Here is a 23,142-nt window from a genome sequence, read left to right on the forward strand (position 1 = left end):
TTTTTTGTTCCAAATTTAAATTTAATTCATTTCACTTTTCATTACTTTTGATTACACTTTTCGCATTTAAATTTACTTCATTTTACATTTCATTTCATGTTTCACATTTAAAGTTACTGCAATTCACATTTCATTTCGCATTTCACAATTAAATATACTTCATTTAATAATTCATTACATTTCATTTCACATTTCACATATAAATTTATTTCATTTATCATTTCATTTCACGTTTCTCATTTAAATTTACTTCATTTCACATTTCATTTAAAGTTTCACATTTAAATTTACTTCATTTCACATTTCATTAATTTTCATTTCACGTTTCACATTAAAATTTAATTCATTTCACATTTCATTACTTATAATTTTTTTTCAAATTTAAATTTACTTCATTTCACATTCAATTACTTTTAAATTTTCTTTTCAAATTTAAATTTACTTCATTTCACATTTCATTAATTTTCATTTCACATTTCACATTTAAATTTACTTCATTTCACATTTCATTAATTTTGTTTTCACGTTTTGCATTTAAATTTTCTTCATTTCTAATTTCATTAATTTTGATTAAACGTTTCACATTTATATTTACTTCATTTCACATTTCATTAATATTGATTTCACATTTCACATTTAAATTTACTTCATTTGACATTTCATTAATTTTGATTGTTTCACATTTAAATTTACTTCATTTCACATTTCGATTTATGTTTCAGATTTAAATTTACTTAATTTAACGTTTCACAGTCAAATTTACTTCATTTCACATTTCATTAATGCTGATTTCACATTTCACATTTAAATTTACTTCATTTCACATTTCGATTTTCGTTTCAGATTTAAATTTACTTCATTTCACGTTTCACATTTAAATTTACTTCATTTCACATTTCATTACTTTTCATTTCATGTTTTACATTTAAATTTACATCGTATCACTTTTCGATTCACGTTTCAGATTTAAATTTACTTCATTTCACGTTTCACATTTAAATATTCTTCATTTCACATTTCATTTCACGTTTCACATTAAAATTTACTTCTTTTCTCATTTCATTAATTTTGATTTCATGTTTCACATTCAAATTTACTTCATTTCACATTTCATTTCACGTTTTACGTTTAATTTTACTCCATTTCACTTTTCATTACTTTTCATTTCATGTTTCACATTTAAATTTACTTCATTTCAGATTTCATTACTTTTCATTTCGCGTTTCACATTTAAATTTACTTCATTTCACATTTCATTACTTTTCATTTCACGTTTCACATCTATATTTACTTCATTTCCCGTTTCATTACATTTCTTTTCTCGTTTCACGATTCACATTTATATTTACTTCATTTTACATTTCATTATTTTTGATTTCAAATTTCACATTTAAATTTTCTTCATTTCACATTTCATTACACGTTTCACATTTAAATTTAGTTCATTTCACATTTCATTTCACGTTTCTCTTTTAAATTTATTTCATTTCACATTTCATTACATTTCATTTAACGTTTCACTTTTAAATTTATTTCATTTCTTGTTTCACATTCAAATTACTTCATTTCACATTTCTTTAGATATCATTTCAACTTTCACATTTAAATTTACTTCATATCACATTTCAATACTTTTCATTTCTCGTTTCACATTTGATTTTACTTCATTTCAGATTTCATTGCTTTTCCTTTCTCGTTTCAAATTTAAATTTACTTCATTTCCCGTTTCAAATTTAAATTTACTTCATTTACATTTCATTACATTTCCCTTCGCGTTTCACATATATCCATTTCGTTTCTCGTTTCAAATTTAAATTTAGTACATTTAACTTTTGATTACTTTACATTTCATGTTTCACATTTAAATTTACTTCATTTCACATTTCATTACTTATCATTTCACCTTTCACATTTAATTTTACTTCATATCACATTTCATTACTTTTCATTTCACGTTTCATATTTAATTTTATTTCATTTCTGGTTTCAAATTTAAATTTACTTCATTTCACATATCATTACTTTTTATTTCGGGTGTTTCACATTTAATTTTACTTCTTTTTAAATATCATTTCACGTTTCGCATTTAAACTTACTTCATTTCACGTTTCATTTTACGTATCAAATTTAAATATACTTCATTTCACATTTCATTACTTTTCATTTTACTTTTTAAATTTAAAGTTACTTCATTTAATAATTCATTACATTTCAATTCCAATTTCACATTTAAATTTACTTCATTTCTCATTTCATTTCCCATTTAACATTTAATTTACTTCATTTTATATTTCATTTCACATTTCACATTTAAATTTTCTTCATTTCACATTTCATTACTTTTCATTTCACGTTTCACATTTAAATTTACTTCATTTCACATTTCTTTACATTTCAATTTTTGTTTCGAATATAAATTTAGTTCATTTCAGATTTCATTTTTCAAATTTAAATTTACTTCATTCCACAGTTCATTAATTTTGATTTCACATTTCACATTTAAATTTATTTCATTTCAAATTTCATTAATTTGATTTCACGTTTCACATTTAAATTTACTTCACTTCGCATTTCATTTCATTATATTTCACGTTTCACAGTTTAATTTACTTCATTTCACATTTCATTACGTTTGATTTCATTTTCCACATTTAAATTTACTTCATTTCACATTTCATTGATTTGGATTTGACGTTTCAAGTTTAAATTTACTTCATTTCAAATTTCATTCATTTTTATCTCACGTTTCACATTTAAATTTACTAATTTTCACTTTTCATTTTACGTTTTACATTTAAATTTACTTCATTTCACATTTCATTACATTTCATTTCCCGTTTCACATTTAAATTTACTTCATTTCACATTTCATTACATTTCTTTTTTCATTTCAAATTTAAATTTACTTCATTTCACATTTCATTACTTTTGATTTCACGTTTCACATTTAATTTTACTTCATTTCACATTTCATTAATTTTGATTTCACGTTCCACATTTAAATTTACTTCATTTCACATTTCATTAATTTTGACTTCAATTTTCACATTTAAATTTACTTCGTTTCACGTTTCATTAATTTTCTTTTAAAGATTCACATTTAAATTTACTTCGTTTTACATTTCGATTCATGTTTCAGATTTAAATTTATTTCATTTCGCATTTCATTTCACGTTTCACGTTTAAATTTACTTCAATTCGCCTTTCATTAATTTTTATTTCGCGTTTCACATTTAAATTTACCTCTTTTCAAATTTCGATTCACTTTTCACATTTAAATTTACTTCATTTAACATTTCATTAATTTTGATTTCACATTTCACATTTAAATTTACTTCATTTCACATTTCATTAATTTTGCTTTTTCGTTACACATTTAAATTTACTTCATTTCACATTTCATTACTTTTCATTTCATGTTTCAGATTTAAATTTACTTCTTTTCACATTTCATTACACGTTTCACATATAAATTTACTTCATTTCACATTTCATTAATTTTTATTTCGTGTTTGATATTTAAATTTACCTCTTTTCCAATTTCGATTCACGTTCCACATTTAAATTTACTTCATTTCACATTTCATTTCCATTTCACGATTCTCATTTACATTTTCTTCATTTAACTTTTCATTAATGCTGATTTCACATTTCATATTTAAATTTACTTCATTTCACATTTCATTTCACATTTCACATTTAAATTTACTTCATATCACAGTGCATTTTACGTTTCACATTTAAATTTACTTCATTTCACATTTAATTACAGTTTTCATACACTTTTCATATTTCATTTCAAATTTCTCATTTTATTACACATTTTATTACTTTTCAATTCACATTTCAGATTTAAATTTACTTCATTTCACATTTCATTTCACGTTTCACATTTAAATATTCTTCATTTCACATTTCACTACATTTCATTTCACGTTTCACAGTTAAATTTACTTCATTTCACATTTTATTTCCCATTTCACATTTATATATACTTCATTTCACATTTCATTATTTTCATTTCACGTTTCACATTAAAATTTACTTCATTTCACATTTCATTAATTTTGCTTAAACGTTTCACACTTAAATTTATTTCATTTCACATTTCGATTCACGTTTCAGATTTAAATTTACTTCATTTCACATTTCATTTCACGTTTCACATTTAAATTTACTTCTTTTAACATTTCGTTCATTTTGATTTCACGTTTCACATTTAAATTTACTTCATTTAACATTTCATTTCACATTTCAAATTTCAATTTACTTCATTTCACATTTCATTAGTTTTCATTTCGCGTTTCACATTAAAATTTACTTCATTTCACATTTCATTAGTTTTCATTTCACATTTCAAATTTCAATTTTCTTCATTTCACATTTCATTAATTTTGATTAAACGTTTCACATTTATATTTATTCCATTTCACTTTTCAGTAATTTTGATTAAATGCTTCACATTTCAATTTACTTCATTTCACTTTTTGATTTACGTTTCAGATTTAAATTTACTTCATTTCACGTTTCACATTTAAATTTACTTCATTTCACATTTCATTACTTTTCATTTCATGTTTCACATTTAAATTTACTTCATTTCACTTTTCGATTCTCGTTTCAGATTTAAATTTACTTCATTTCACACTTCATTTCTCGTTTCACATTTAAATATTCTTCACTTCACATTTCATTTCACGTTTCACGTTTAAATTTACTTCTTTTCACATTTCATTACTTTTCATTTTATGTTTCACATTTAAATTTACTTCATTTCACATTTCATTACTTTTCATTTCGCGTTTCACATTTAAATTTACTTCATTTCACATTTCATTACTTTTCATTTCACGTTTCACATCTATATTTACTTCATTTCCCGTTTCATTACATTTCTTTTCTCGTTTCACGATTCACATTTATATTTACTTCATTTTACATTTCATTAATTTTGATTTCAAATTTCACATTTAAATTTTCTTCATTTCACATTTCATTACACGTTTCACATTTAAATTTAGTTCATTTCACATTACATTTCATGTTTCACATTTAAATTTATTTCATTTCACATTTCATTACATTTCATTTCACGTTTCACATTTAAATTTATTTCATTTCATGTTTCACATATAAATTTCTTCATTTCACATTTCATTATATATCATTTCACGTTTCACATTTAAATTTACTTCATTTCACTTTATTATTTTACTTATTTCATGTTTGGCCTTTTGGTTGGCGTTTTGGTTGGCGTTTTGGTTGGCGTTTTGGTTGGCGTTTTGGTTGGCGTTTTGGTTGGCGTTTTGGTTGACGTTTGATGTTTCGGTTGAAGTTTCATTTCAAATTTCATTACATTTCTTATTTCATTTCTCGTTTCACATTTAAATTTACTTCTTTTCACATTTCATTAATTTTGATTTCATGTTTCACATTTAAATTTTCTTCATTTCACATTTCATTTCACGTTTCACATTAAAATTTACTTCATTTCACATTTCATTACTTTTCATTTCATGTTTCACTTTTAAATTTACTTCATTTCACATTTCGATTCACGTTTCACATTTAGATTTACTTCATTTCACATTTCTTTACATTTCAATTTTTGTTTCGAATATAAATTTAGTTCATTTCAGATTTCATTTTTCAAATTTAAATTTACTTCATTCCACAGTTCATTAATTTTGATTTCACATTTCACATTTAAATTTACTTCATTTCAAATTTCATTAATTTGATTTCACGTTTCACATTTAAATTTACTTCACTTCGCATTTCATTTCATTATATTTCACGTTTCACAGTTTAATTTACTTCATTTCACATTTCATTACGTTTGATTTCATTTTCCACATTTAAATTTACTTCATTTCACATTTCATTGATTTGGATTTGACGTTTCAAGTTTAAATTTACTTCATTTCAAATTTCATTCATTTTTATCTCACGTTTCACATTTAAATTTACTAATTTTCACATTTCATTTAACGTTTCACATTTAAACTTATTTCATTTCTCATTTCATTACACATTTCATACAATTTTCAAATTTCGTTTCAATTTTCTCATTTTATTTCACATTTTATTACTTTTCAATTCACGTTGCACATTTAAATTTACTTTATTTCACATTTCATCACTTTTCATTTTTCATTACGTTTCACTTTTAAATTTACTTCATTTCTCTTTTCATTAATTTACATATTTCATTTCAAGTTCAAATTTCATTTCACTTTTCATTTCATAAATCATTCCTTGCCTTATTTCATTTAACCTTTCCCATTTAATTTTACTTTTATTTACTGAAATTTAATTTGATTTGATTACTGAATTTGATTACTGAAATTTAATTTAATTTGAATTTTTACTTTTATTTACTGAAATTTTAACTTTTTATTTAATGAAATTTACTTTTATTTTACATTTCATTTCACGTTTCACTTATTAATTTACTTCATTTCACAATTCATTAAATTTCAATTCACGTTTCGCATTTTAATTTACTTCATTTCATATTTCATTAATTTCTTTTCACGTTTTGAATTTAAATTTACTTTATTTCCCATTTCATTAGATTTCGTTTCACGTTTAAATTTACTTCATTTCACATTTCATTACTTTTAAATACTCATTTCACAATTAACCTTCATTTCACACTTCATTACTTTTCTTTTCACGTTTCAGATTTAAATTTACTTCATTTCACATTTCATTACTTTTCATTTCGCGTTTCACATTTAAATTTATTTCATTTCACATTTCATTTCACGTTTCACATTTAAATTTACTTTATTTCACATTTCATTACTTTTCATTTCAGGTTTCATATTTAAATTTACTTCATTTCACAGTTTATTTTATGTTTCATTTTTAAATTTACTTCATTTCACATTTCATTGCTTATTTCACATTTCACATTTCATTTCACATTACTTTTCATATTTCATTTATTTTCCTTTCACGTTTCACATTTAAATTTACTTCATTTCACATTTCATTACATTTCATTTCACGTTTCACATTTAAATTTACTTCATTTCACATTTCATTAATTTTGATTACAAGTTTCATTAAAATTTACGTCATTTCACATTTCCTTGCTTTTCATTTCTCGTTTCACATTTAAATTTACTTCATTTCTCTTTTCATTACATTTCAATTTTCGTTTCACATTTAAATATACTTCATTTCGCATTGCATTACATTTCATTTCATGTTTCACATTTAAATTTACTTCATTTCACGTTTTTTTACTTTTCATTTCACGTTTCACATTTAAATTTACTTCATTTCACTTTATTATTTTACTTATTTCCTGTTTTGAATTTCGGTTGACGTTTCGGTTGATGTTTCGGTTGACGTTTCATTTCACATACAATTACATTTCATATTTCATCTCTCGTTTCACATTTAAATTTTCATCTTTTCACATTTCATTACTTTTCATTTCATGTTTCACATTTAAATTTACTTCATTTCACATTTCATTAATATTCATTTCATGTTTCACATTTAAATTTACTTCATTTCACATTTCATTAATTTTGATTTCAAGTTCCACATTTAAATTTGCTTCATTTCACATTTCATTAATTTTGATTTCATTTTTCACATTCAAATTTACTTCATTTCACATTTCATTACATTTCATTTCATGTTTCACATTTAAATTTACTTCATTTCACATTTCATTAGTTTTAATTTCACGTTTCAAATTTAAATTTACTACATTTAAAATTTTGATTCACGTTTCAGATTTAAATTTACTTCATTTCACATTTCATTACTTTTCATTTCATGTTTCAGATTTAAATTTACTTCATTTCACATTTCATTAATTTTAATTTCATGTTTCACATTTAGATTTACTTCATTTCACATTTCATTATATTTCAATTCCCGTTTCACATTTAAATTTACTTCATTTCGAATTTCTTTAATTTCATTTCACGTTTCAAAGTTAAATTTACTTCATTTCACTTTTCATTACTTTTCATTTCACGTTTCAGATTTAATTTTACTTCATTTCACATTTAGTTACTATTAATTTCGCGTTTCACATTTAAATTTACTTCATTTCACATTTCATTACTTTTCATTTCGCGTTTCACATTTAAATTTATTTCATTCCACATTTCATTAATTTTGATTCCACGTTTCACATTTAAATTTACTTCATTTCACATTTCATTACATTTCATTTCACGTATCACATTTAAATTTACTTCATTTCACATTTCATTTCACGTTTCACATTTAAATTTACTTCATTTCACATTTCATTTCACGTCTCACATTTAAATTTTCTTCATTTAACATTTCATTTCACTTTTCACATTTCAATTTAATACATTTCAAATTTCATTACTTTTGATTTCACATTTTGCATTTCAATTTACTTCATTTCTTATTTCATTACTTGTGATTTCATGTTTCACATTTAAATTTACTTCATTTCACATTTCATTAATTTTGATTTCGCATTTCACATTTAAATTTACTCCATTTCACATTTCGATTCACGTTTCAGATTTAAATTTACTTCATTTCATGTTTCACATTTAAATTTACTTCGTTTCACATTTCATTATTTTTCAGTTCACGTTTCAAATTTAAATTTACTTCATTTCACATTCCATTACATTTGATTTCATTTTTCACATTTAAATTTTCTTCATTTCACATTTCGATACAAGTTTCAATTTTAAATTTACTTCATTTCACATTTCAATTCATTTCATTTCAGGTTTCACATTTGAATTTAATTCATTTCACATTTCATTACATTTCATTTCACATTTCATTACATTTCATTTCACATTTCACATTAAAATTTACTTCATTTTACGTTTCATTACTTTTCATTTCACGTTTCACATTTCATTAATTTTAATTACATGATTCACATTTAAATTTTTTTCATTTCACATTTCTTTACTTTTCAATTTTCTTTTCACATTTAGATTTACTTCATTTCACATTTCATTACTTTTCATTTCGCGTTTCACATTTAAATTTACTTAATTTCACATTTATTTACTTTTCATTTTTCGATTCATATTTAAATATACTTCATTTCACATTACATTTTTCACATTTAAATTTTCTTCACTTCACATTTATTAATTTTGATTTCACGTTTCACGTTTAAATTTACTTCATTCCACATTTCATTAATTTTGATTACACGTTTCACATTTAAATTTACTTAATTTCACATTTCATTACTTTTGATTTCACGTTTCAGATTTAAATTTACTTCATTTCACATTTCATTAATTTTGATTCCACGTTTCACATTTAATTTTACTTCATTTCTTTTTTCATTATATTTTATTTCTTGTTTCACATTTAATATTACTGCATTTCACATTTCATTACTTTTGATTTCACATATCACATATAAATTTTCTTCATTTCACATTTCATTAATTTTGATTTCATTTTTCACATTTAAATTTACTTCATTTCATATTTCATTACATTTCCTTTCACGTTTCACATTTTAATTTACTTCATTTCACATTTCATTTCATGGTTCACATTTAAATTTACTTCATTTCTCATTTCATTACCTTTCTTTTCACGTTTCACATTTAAATTTACTTGATTTCGCATTTCATTTCACGTTTCACATTTCAATTTACCTCTTCGCATTTCATTTCTCGATTCACATTTCAATTTACTTCATTATACGTTTCATTTCTCGTTTCACATTTAAATTTATATCATTTCACATTTAATTACATTTCATTTCACGTTTCACATTAAATTTATTTCATTTTACGTTTCACATTTATATTTATTCATTTCACATTTCATTACTTTTCATTTTTATTTTCACATTTAAATTTACTTCATTTCACATTTCATTACATTTGATTTCACTTTTCATATTTAGTTTTACTTCATTTCACATTACATTACTTTTCAATTCAGGATTGACATTTAAATTTACTTCATTTCACATTATATTACTTTTCAATTCAGGTTTCACATTTATATTTACTTCATTTCACATTTCATTCCACGTTTCACATTTTAATTTATTTCATTAAACATTTCATTGCATTTCATTTCACGTTTCATATTTAAATTTACTTCATTTCACATTTCATTACTTTTAATTTTCGTTTCAATTTTAAATTTACTTCATTTCACATTTCATTACATTTAATTTCACGTTTCACATTTAAATCTACTTCATTTCACATTTCATTATTTTAATTTTCGTTTCAAATTTAATTTTACTTCATTTCACATTTCATTACATTTTAATTTTCTTTTCACATTTAAATTTTCTTTCAGATAACATTTCATTACTTTTCATTTCAAGTTTCACTTTTAAATTTCCTTCATTTTTCATTTCACATTTATTTCATTTCACTTTTCATTACATTTCATTTCTCGTTTCACATTTAATTTTACTTCATTTCTCATTTCATTTCCCGTTTCACATTTGAATTAACTTCAATTCACATTTCTATTTTCTTCATTTCACATTTAATTTATTTTGAATTCACGTTTCACAATTAAATTTACGTTATTCCACATTTAATTTATTTTGATTTCACGTTTCACATTTAAATTTACTTCATTCCACTTTTGATTACATTTGATTTCACATTTCAAATTTCAATGTACTTCATTTCACATTTCTTTACTTTTCTTTTCACGTTTCACATTTAAATTTTCTTCATTTCACATTACATTTCACGATTCACATTTAAATTTACTTCTTTTCAAATTTTATTACTTTACTTATTTCAAGTTTCACATCTCATTTCACATTTATTTCACAAATCATTACTTTTCTTATTTCATTTCAGGTTTCACATTTAAATTTAATTCATTTCACATTTCAATTCACGTTTCACATTTAAATTTACTTCATTACACATTTCATTTCACTTTTCACATTTAAATTTACTACTTTACACATTTCATTTCGCTTTTCACATTTAAATTTACTTCATTTCACATATCATTATTCTTCATTTCACGTTCCACATTTAAATTTAATTCATTTCACATTACATTACTTTTCATTTCACGTTTCAAATTTAAATTTACTTCATTTCACATTTCATTACTCTTAATTTCATGTTTCACATTTAATTTTTCTTCATTTAACATTTAATTAATATTGTTTTTTCGTTCCACATTTAAATTTACTTCATTTAACATTTCATTTTTCACATTTAAATTTACTTCATTTCACATTTAATTAATTTTTAATTCACGTTTCACATTTAAATTTACTTCATTTCACATTTCATTACTTTTCATTTCACGTCCACATTAAAATATACTTCATTTCACATTTCATTTCACGTTTCACATTTAAATTTACTTCATATAATAATTCATTACATTTCATTTCAAGATTTACATTTAAATTTAAATCATTTCATATTTCATTTAAAGTTTCACATTTAAATTTACTTCATTTCACATTTCATTACTTTTCATTTCAGATTTCACATTAAAATTAACATCATTTCACATTACATTACATTTAGATTCACGTTTCAGATTTAAATTTTCTTCATTTCACATTTGATTACTTTTGATTTCACGTTTCACATTTAATTTTTTTTCTTTTCACATTAATTTTTATTCTTTTCACATTACTTTTAAACTTTCTCTTCACATTTAAATTTACTTCATATCACATTTCATTACATTTCATTTCTCGTTTCACATTTAATTTTACTTCATTTCTCATTTCATTTCCCGTTTCACATTTCAATTTTCTTCATTTCACATTTCATTTCATGTTTCACATTTAAATTTACTTCATTTCACATTTCATTACTTTTCATTTCATGTTTTACATTTAAATCTACTTCATTTCACATTTCATTACTTTTGATTTCACGTTTCACATTTAAATTTACTTCATTTCACATTTCATTACATTTTATTTCACGTTTCACATTTAAATTTCCTTCAGATCACATTTCATTACTTTTCAATTTTCTTTTCACATTTAAATTTCCTTCAGATCACATTTCACTACTTTTCATTTCAAGTTTCACGTTTAATTTTACTTCATTTCTCATTTCATTTCCCGTTTCACATTTAAATTTACTTCATTTAATAATTCATTACATTTCATTTCAAGATTTACATTTAAATTTACTTCATTTCACATTTAAATTTATTTCATTTCATATTTCATTTCACGTTTCACATTTAAATTTATTTCATTTTACGTTTCTCATTTATATTTATTCATTTCACATTTCTTTACTTTTCATTTCGCTTTTCACATTAAAATTTACGTCATTTCACATTTCATTACTTTAGTTTCGCGTTTCACTTTTAATTTTACTTCATTTCACATTTCATTCCTCGTTTCACATTTAAATTTACTTCATTTCACATTTCATACTTTTCATTTCTAGTTTATTTATAGTTTAATTTATTTTGAATTAACGTTTCACATTTAAATTTACTTCATTTCACATTTCATTATGATTTCATGTTTCACATTTAAATTTACTTCAATTCACATTTCATTAATTTTGATTTCAAGTTTCACATTTAAATTTACTTCATTTCACATTATATTACTTTTCAATTCAGGTTTCACATTTATATTTACTTCATTTCACATTTCATTCTATGTTACACATTTTAATTTATTTCATTAAACAATTCATTGCATTTCATTTCCCGTTTCATATTTAAATTACTTCATTTCACATTTCATTACATTTCATTTCTTGTTTCACTTTTAAATTTACTTCTTTTCACATTTCTTTACATTTTATTTCACGTTTCACATTTAAATTTATTTCATTTCACATTTCATTACTTTTCATTTCACGTTTCACATATAAATTTACATCATTTCACATTATACTACTATTCAATTCAGGTTTCACATTTATATTTACTTCATTTCACATTTCATTAATTTTGAATTCACGTTTCACATTTAGATTTATTACATTTCACATTTTGATACACGTTTCAGATTTAAATTTACATCATTTTACATTTCACTACTTTTCTTTTTTCCTTTCAAATTTAAATTTATTTCATTTCATGTTTCATTACTTCTCATTTCGCGTTTCATATTTAAATTTACTTCATTTCACGTTTCATTACACTTGATTTCATTTTTAACATTTAAATTTACTTCATTTCAAAATTAATTAATTAATATAACGTTTCACATTTAAATTTACTTCATTTCTAATTCATTATTTTGATTTCATTTTTCACATTTAAATTTACTACATTACACATTTCATTACTTTTCATTTCATATTTCACATTAAAATTTACATCATTTCACATTTCATTTCATTTAGATTCACGTTTCAGATTTAAATGTACTTCATTTCACATTTCATTACTTTTAATTTTTTGTTTCAAATTTAAATTTACTTCATTTCACATTTGATTATTTTTGACTTCACTTTTCACATTTAATTTTTCTTCTTTTCACATTCAATTACTTTTAAATTTTCTTTTCAGATTTATATTTACTTCATATCACATTTCATTACATTTCATTTCTCGTTTCACGTTTAATTTTACTTCATTTCTCATTTCATTTCCCGTTTCACATTTCAATTTTCTTCATTTCACATTTCTTTTCACGTTTCACATATAAATTTATTTTATTTATCATTTCATTTCACGTTTCACATTTAAATTTACTTCATTTTACATTTCATTTAGAGTTTCACATTTTAATTTACTTTATTTCACATTTCATTAATTTTGATTTCATGTTTCACATTCAAATTTACTTCATTTCACATTTCATAACTTTTCATTTCACGTTTAACATTTAAATTTACTTCATTTCACATTCATTACTTCTAATTTTCGTTTCAAATTTAAATTTACTTCATTTCGCATTTCATTACATTTCATGTCACGTTTCACATTTAAATGTACTTTATTTCATGTTTCATTTTTCACATTTAAATTTACTTCATTTCACATTTAATTTATTTTGAATTCACGTTTCACAATTAAATTTACTTAATTCCACATTTCATTATTTTTGATTTCACATTTCACAATTAAATTTATTACATTTCACATTTCGATTCACGTTTCAGATTTAAATTTATTTCATTTCACATTTCATTACTTTTATTTTCGTTTCAAATTTAAATTTTTTTCATTTCATTTTTCATTACTTTGCATTTCACTTTTCACATTTAAATTTACTTCATTTCACATTTCATTATTTTGATTTCATTTTTCACATTTGAATTTACTTCATTACACTTTTCATTAGTTTTCATTTCACGTTTCACATTTAAATTTACTTCGTTTCACGTTTCATTACTTTTCATTTCACTTTTCACATTTAAATTTACTTTATTTCGCATTTCATTACTTTTTGATTCACGTTTGAGATTAAAATTTTCATTTCACTTTTCATTACCTTCAACTTTTTGTTTCAATTTTAAGTTTACTTCATTTCACTTTTGATTACTTTTGATTTCACGTTTCACATTTAATATTTTTCATTTCACATTTCATTACTTTTCTTTTAATGTTTCACATTTAAATATACTTCATTTCAAATTTTCATTTATGTTTCAGATTTAAATTTACTTCATTTCACTTTTCACATTTAAATTTACTTCATTTCACATTTCATTAAATTTGATTACATTTTTCACTTTTAAATTTACTTCATTTCACATTTCATTACTTTTGATTTCATTTTTCACAGTTAAATTTACATCATTTCACATTTAATTAATTTTGAATTCACGTTTCAGATTTATATTTACTTCATTTCACATTTCATTAATTTCGATTTCACGTTTCACATTAATTTACATCTTTTCACACTTCTATTCGCGTTTCATATTTATATTTACTTCATTTCACATTTCATTACATTTCATTTCACGTTTCACATTTAAATTTACTTCTTTTCACATTTCATTCATTTTGATTTCACGTTTCACATTTAAATTTACTTCATTCCACAGTTTATTAATTTTGATTTCACGTTTCATATTTAAATATACTATATTTCACATTTTGATTCACGTTTCAGATTTAAATTTACTTCATTTCACATTTCATTACTTTTCATTTCACATTTCATTTATTTGATTTCATTTTACACATTTAAATTGACTTCATTTCACATTTCATTAATTTTGATTTCACGTTTCACTTTTAAATTTACTTCAATTAACATTTCATTAATTTTGCTTTCACGTTTCACATTTAAATTTAATTCATTTCACAATTCATTAATTTTGATTTCAAGTTTCACATTCAGATTTACTTCATTTCACATTACATTACTTTTCAATTCAGGATTCACATTTAAATTAACTTCATTTCACATTTCATTTCACGCTTCACATTTAAATTTACTTCATTTCACATTTCATTACTTTTCCTTTCAAGTTTCATTAAAATTCACTTCATTTCACATTTCATTGCTTTTTATCTCACGATTCACATTTAAATATACTTCATTTCTTTTTTCATTGCTTTTCATTTCACGTTTCACATTTAAATTTAATTCATTTCACATTTCATTACATTTCAATTTTCGTTTAACTTTTAAATATACTTCATTTCACATTGCATTACATTTCATTTCATGTTTCACATTTTAATTTACTTCATTTCACATTTTTTTACTTTTCATTTCCTGTTTCACTTTTAAATTTACTTCATTTCACATTTTTTTACTTTTCATTTCACGTTCCACTTTTAAATTTACTTCATTTCACTTTATTATTTTACTTAGTTTATGTTTTGAATTTCGGTTGACGTTTCGGTTGACGTTTTTGTTGATGTTTCGGTTGACGTTTCATTTCACATTTAAATTTTCATCACTTAACATTTCATTAATTTTCATTTCATGTTTCACATTTAATTTTACTTCATTTCACATTTCATTACTTTTCATTTCATGTTTCACATTTAAATTTACTTCATTTCACTTTTCATTTCACGTTTCACATTTAAATTTACTTCATTTCACATTTCATTACATTTCATTTCATGTTTCCCATTTAAATTTACTTCATTTCACATTTCATTAGTTTTCATTTCACGTTTCACATTAAAATTTACTTCATTTCACATTTCATTACATCTCATTTCTCGTTTCAAATTTAAATTTACATAATTTCTCATTTCATTTTTCACATTTAAGTTTACTTCATTTCACATTTAATTAATTTTGAATTCACGTTTCACATTTTAATTTACTTCATTCCACATTTCATTAATTTTGATGTCACGTTTCATATTTAAATTTACAACATTTCACATTTTGATTCACGTTTCAGATTTAAATTTACTTCATTTCACATTTCATTTCTTTTCATTTCATGTTTCAGATTAAAATTTACTTCATTTCATGTTTCACATTTAGATTTACTTCATTTCACATTTCATTAATTTTGATTTCATATTTCACTGTTAAATTTACTTCATTTCACATTTCATTAATTTTGATTTCACGTTCCACATTTAAATTTGCTTCATTTCACATTTCACTAATTTTTATTTCATTTTTCACATTCAAATTTACTTCATTTCACATTTCATTACATTTCATTTCACGTTTCACATTTAAATTTACTTCATTTCACATTTCATTTGTTTTCAATTCACGTTTCCAATTTATATTTACTTCATTTCACATTTCATTACTTTAATTTCACGTTTCACATTTATATTTACTTCATTTTACATTTCTTTTCATGTTTCACATTTAAATTTACTGCAATTCACATTTCATTTCACATTTCACATTTAAATTTACTTCATTTCACATACAATTACTTTTAAATTTTCATTTCAAAATTAATTTTACTTCATTTCGCATTTCATTACATTTCCATTTTCGTTTCACATTTAAATTCACTTCATTTCACATTTCATTACTTTTCATTTCACGTTTCGCATTTACATCTACTTCATTTCACATTTCATTAATTTTGATTTCACGTTTCTCATTTAAATTTACTTCTTTTCACATTTCGATTCACGTTTCATGTTTAAATTTACTTTATTTCACATTTCATTACTTTTCATTTCACATTTCATTTATTTCATTTTACACAGTTAAATTTACTTCATTTCACATTTCATTAATTTTCATTTCACGTTTCACATTTAAATTGACTTCATTTCACATTTCATTAACTTTGATTTCACGTTTCACTTTTATATTTACTTCATTTCACATTTCATTAATTTTGCTTTCACGTTTCACATTTAAATTTACTTCATTTCACAATTCATTACTTTTCATTTCATGTTTCACATTTAAATTTACTTCATTTCACATTTCAATATTTTAATTTTCGTTTCAATTTTAAATTTATTTCATTTCACATTTCATTACTTTTTATTTCACGTTTCACTTTTAAATTTACTTCATTTCACATTTCATTAATTTCGATTTCATGTTTCACATTTAAATTTACTTCATTTCACATTTCATTTCCATTTAAATTTTCACATTTAAATTTACTTCATTTCAAATTTCATTTAACGTTTCATATTTAAATTTACTTCATTTCACATTTCATTACTTCTCTTTTCACGTTTCACATTTAAATTTACTTCAGTTTTCATTACTTTTCATTTCACGTTTCACATGTAATTTTTCTTCATTTCTCATTTCATTAATTTTGATTTTACGTTTCACATTTAAATTAATTTCATTTCACATTTCATTAATTTCGATTTCACGTTTCACATTTAAATTTACTACATTTCACATTTCTATTCACTTTTCAGATTTTAATTTATTTCATTTCACATTTCATTACTTTTCATTTAACGTTTCACATTTTAATTTACTTCTTTTCACATTTCATTACTTTTAATTTCACGTTTCACATTTCCTTACATTTCATTTCAAATTTAACATTTAAATGTACTTTTTATCAGATTTCATTACTTTTAATTTCACGTTTCACATTTCATTACATTTCATTTAACGTTTCACATTTAAATTTACTACATTTCACATTTCATGTCACGTTCCACATTTAATTTTACTTGATTTCAAATTTCATTTCATTTCACATTTCATTTCACATTTCATTTCAGGTTTCACTTTTAAATGTACTTATTTTCATAGTTCATTTCACGTTTCGCATTTAAATTAACTTCATTTCACAATTCATTACTTTTCATATTTCATTTCATGTTTCAAAATTAAATTTAATTCATTTCACATTTGATAACTTTTCATTTCACGTTTCACATTTAAATTTACCTCATTTCATATTTCATTACTTTTCATTTCATGTTTCACATGTAAATATACTTCATTTCACATTTCATTACTTTTCATATTTCATTTAATGTTTCACATTTAATTTCACTTCATTTAATATTTCATTACTTTTCATATTTCATTTCATGTTTAAAAAATAAATTTACTTCATTTCACATTTCCTTACATTTCATTTTACTTTTCACATTTAAATTTACTTCATTTCATGTTTCATATCTTTTCATTTCATTTTTCACAGTTAAATTTACTTCATTTCTCGTGTCATATTTAAATTTACTTCATTTCACATTTCGTTAAATTTCATTTCACGTTTCACATTTAAATTTACTTCAATTCAATTTCATTAATTTTAATTTCACATTACACATTTAAATTTACTTCAATTCACATTTCATTACTTTTAATATTTTATTTCACATTTCTTTGCTTTTTATTCCACGTTTCACATTTATATTAAATACGTTTCAAATCTAATTACTTTTCTTTTCACGTTTTCATTCAAATATATATCATTTTTTTTACATTTCCTTTTTCGTTTCTCATTTAAATTAAATTCATTTCATATTTCATTACATTTCCTTTCGCGGTTCACATTAAATATATTTCACTTCACGTTTCACATTTCATTTCACATTTCATTTCACAATTAATTACTTTTCATATTTCATTTTATTTTTCAAAATTATTTTTACTTCATTTCACATTTCCTTACATTTCCTTTCAGTTTTTTCATGTGAATTTACTTCAATTCACATTTCATTACATTTCCATTTTCGTTTCACATTTAAATTCACTTCATTTCACATTTCACTATCATTTCATGTTTAACATTTAAATTTACTTCATTTCACATTTCATTACTTTTAATTTCACGTTTCACATTTAAATATACTTTCACATTTCATTAATTTTGATTTCACGTTTTACATTTAAATTTACTTCATTTCACATTTCATTAATTTTGATTTCTCGTTTCATATTTAGTTTTACTTCATTTTACATTACATTTCTTTTCATTTCATGTTTCACATTTAAATTTACTTCATTTCACATTTCATTTCCATTTCAAGTTTCACATTTAAATTTACTTCATTTCACATTTCATTACGTTTGATTTCACGTTTCACATTTAAATTTACTTCATTTCACATTTCATTGATTTCGATTTCACGTTTCACATTTAAATTTACTACATTTCACATTTTTATTCACATTTCAGATTTTAATTTATTTCATTTCACATTTCATTACTTTTCATTTCACTTTTCAGATTTAAATTTTTTTTATTCCACATTTCATTACTTTTCATTTAATGTATAACATTTAAATTTACTTCATTTCACATTTCATTAATTTTTATTTCACGTTTCACTTTTAAATATACTTCAACTCACATTTCATTAATTTTGCTTTCACGTTTCATATTTAGTTTTACTTCATTTCACATTACATTACTTTTCAATTCAGGATTCACATTTAATTTTACTTCATTTCACATTTCACTACTTTTCATTTCATGTTTCACATTTAAATTTACTTAATTTCACCTTTCAATTCCATTTCAAATTTGACATTTAAATTTACTACATTTCACATTTCATTTCCATTTCAAGTTTCACATTTAAATTTACTTCATTTCACTTTTCATTACTTCTCATTTCACGTTTCACATTTAAATTTATTTCATTTCATATTTCATTCCCATTTTAAGTTTCACATTTAAATTTACTTCATTTCAAATTTCATTTAACGTTTCATATTTAAATATACTTCATTTCACATTTCATTACTTCTCATTTCACGTTTCACATTTAAATTTACTTCATTTCACTTTTCATTACTTTTCATTTCATTTTTCACATTTAATTTTTCTTCATTTCTCATTTCATTAATTTTGATTTCACGTTTCACTTTTATATATACTTCATTTCACATTTCATTAATTTTGATTTCACGTTTCATATTTAGTTTTACTTCATTTCACATTACATTACTATTCATTTCATGTTTCACATTTAAATTTACTTCATTTCACATTTCATTACATTTCATTTTTATCTTCACATTTAAATTTACTTCATTTCACATTTCATTACGTTTGATTTCTCGTTTCACATTTTAATTTACTTCATTTAATAATTCATTACATTTCATTTCATGTTTCACATTTAAATTTAATTCATTTCACATCTTATTCCAAGTTTCACATTTAAATTTACTTCATTTCATATTTCATTTCATGTTTTACATTTAAATTTAATTCGTTTCATATTTCATTTCACGTTTCACGTTTAAATTTACTTCTTTTCACATTTCATTTCACGTTTCACATTTAAATTTACTTCATTTCACAATTCATTACATTTCATTTCAAGTTTCACATTTAAATTTATTTCATTTCACATTTCATTACTTTTCATTTCATGTTTCACATTTAATTTTACTTCATTTCATATTCCATTTCCTTTTCACGTTTCACATTTAAATTTACTTCATTTCACATTTCATTAATTTTGATTTTACCTTCACATTAAAATTTACTTCATTTCACATTACATTAATTTTGACTTAACGTTCCACATTGAAATTTACTTCATTTCACATTTTATAAATTTTGATCTCACGTTTCACATTAAAATTTACTACATTTTAAGTTTCGATTCGCATTTCAGATTTAAATTTCCTTCATTTCACAATTCATTACTTTTCATTGCACGTTTCTCATTTAAATTTACTTCATTTCACATATCATTACTTTTCATTTCACGTTTCACATTTAAATTAACTTCATTTCACATTTCTTTACATTTCATTTCACGTATCACATTTAAATTTTCTTCATTTCACAATTCATTACATTTCATTTCACATTTCACGTTTAAATTTACTTCCATTCGCGTTTCATTAATTTTGATTTCACGTTCCACATTTAAATTTACTTCATTTCACATTTCATTTCACGTTTCATATTTAAATTTACTTCATTTCACATTTCTTTTCACGATTCACATTTAAATTTACTTCTTTTCAAATTTTATTACTTTACTTATTTCAAATTTCACATCTCATTTCACATTTTATTTCACAAATCATTACTTTTCTTATTTCATTTCACGTTTCACATTTAAATATAATTCATTTCACATTTCATTTCTCGTTTCAAATTTAAATTTACTTTATTGCACATTTCATTTCCTTTCATTTCAAATTTCACATTTAAATTTATTCATTTAACATTCCATTATTTTTAAATATTCTTTTCACATTTAAATTTTCTACATTTCACTTACCATTACTTTTCATTTCTCATTTCACATTTAAAATTACTCCATTTTACATTTCATTAATTTTCATTTCACGTTTCACATTTAAATGTACTTCATTTCACATTTCATTAATTTTGATTTCACGTTTCACATTTAAATGTACTTCATTTCACATTTCATTAATTTTGATTTTACCTTTCACATTTAAATTTACTTCATTTCACATTTCATTAATTTTGACTTAACGTTCCACATATAAATTTACTTCATTTCACATTTCATTTGTTTTCAATTCACGTTTCAAATTTATATTTACTTCATTTCACATTTCATTAATTTTCATTTCAAGTTCCACATTTAAATTTAATTCATTTCACATTTCATTACTTTTCATTTCAAGTTTAACATTTAAATTTACTTCATTTCACATTTCATTAATTTTCATTTCAAGTTTCACATTTAAATTTACTTCATTTCACATTGCATTACATTTTGATTTCACGTTTCACATATAAATTTACTACATTTCAAATTTTGATTCACGTTTCAGATTTAAATTTACTTCATTTCACATTTCATTACATTACATTTCGAGTTACACATTTAAATTTACTTCGTTTCACATTCAATTACTTTTAAATTTACTTTTCATAGTTAAATTTCCTTCAGATCTCATTTCATTTCTTTTCATTTCAAGTTTCACTTCGAAATTTCCTTCATTTTTCGTTTCACATTTATGTCATTTTACTTTTCATTACATTTCATTTTTCGTTCCACATTTAATTTTTCTTAATTTCTCATTTCATTTCACGTTTCACATTTAAATTAACTTGATTTTATATTTAATTTCACGTTTCAAATTTATATTTACTTCATTTCACATTTCATTGCTTTTCATTTTTTGTTTCAAATTTAAATTTAATTCATTTCACTTTTCATTACATTTGATTACATTTCTCGCATTTAAATTTACTTCATTTCACATTTCATTAATTTTGATTTCACGTTTCACATTTATATTTACTTCATTTTACATTTCTTTTCATGTTTCACATTTAAATTTACTGCAATTCACATTTCATTTCTCATTTCACATTTAAATATACTTCATTTAATAATTCATTACATTTTACTTCACGTTTCACATATAAATTTATTTCATTTATCATTTCATTTCACGTTTCTCATTTAAATTTACTTCATTTCAAATTCAATTACTTTTAAATTTTCTTTTCAAATTTAAATTTACTTCATTTCACATTTCATTACTTTTCGCGTTACACTTTTAAATTTACTTCATTTCACATTTCATCACTTTTCATTTCACGTTTCACATCTATATTTACTTCTTTTCCTGTTTCATTACATTTCTTTTCTCGTTTCACGAATCACATTTATACTTACTTCATTTTAAATTTCATTAATTTTGATTTCAAATTTCACATTTAAATTTACTTCATTTCACATTTCATTACACGTTTCACATTTATATTTAGTTCATTTAACATTTCATTTCACGTTTCTCATTTAAATTTATTTCATTTCACATTTCATTACATATCATCTCAACTTTCACATTTAAATTTACTTCATATCACATTT

This window comes from Cyrtonyx montezumae, unplaced genomic scaffold (genome assembly GCF_038088225.1).
Source record: "Cyrtonyx montezumae isolate F1298 unplaced genomic scaffold, pur_monq_1.0 scaffold_10, whole genome shotgun sequence".
Taxonomy (NCBI): domain Eukaryota; kingdom Metazoa; phylum Chordata; class Aves; order Galliformes; family Odontophoridae; genus Cyrtonyx; species Cyrtonyx montezumae.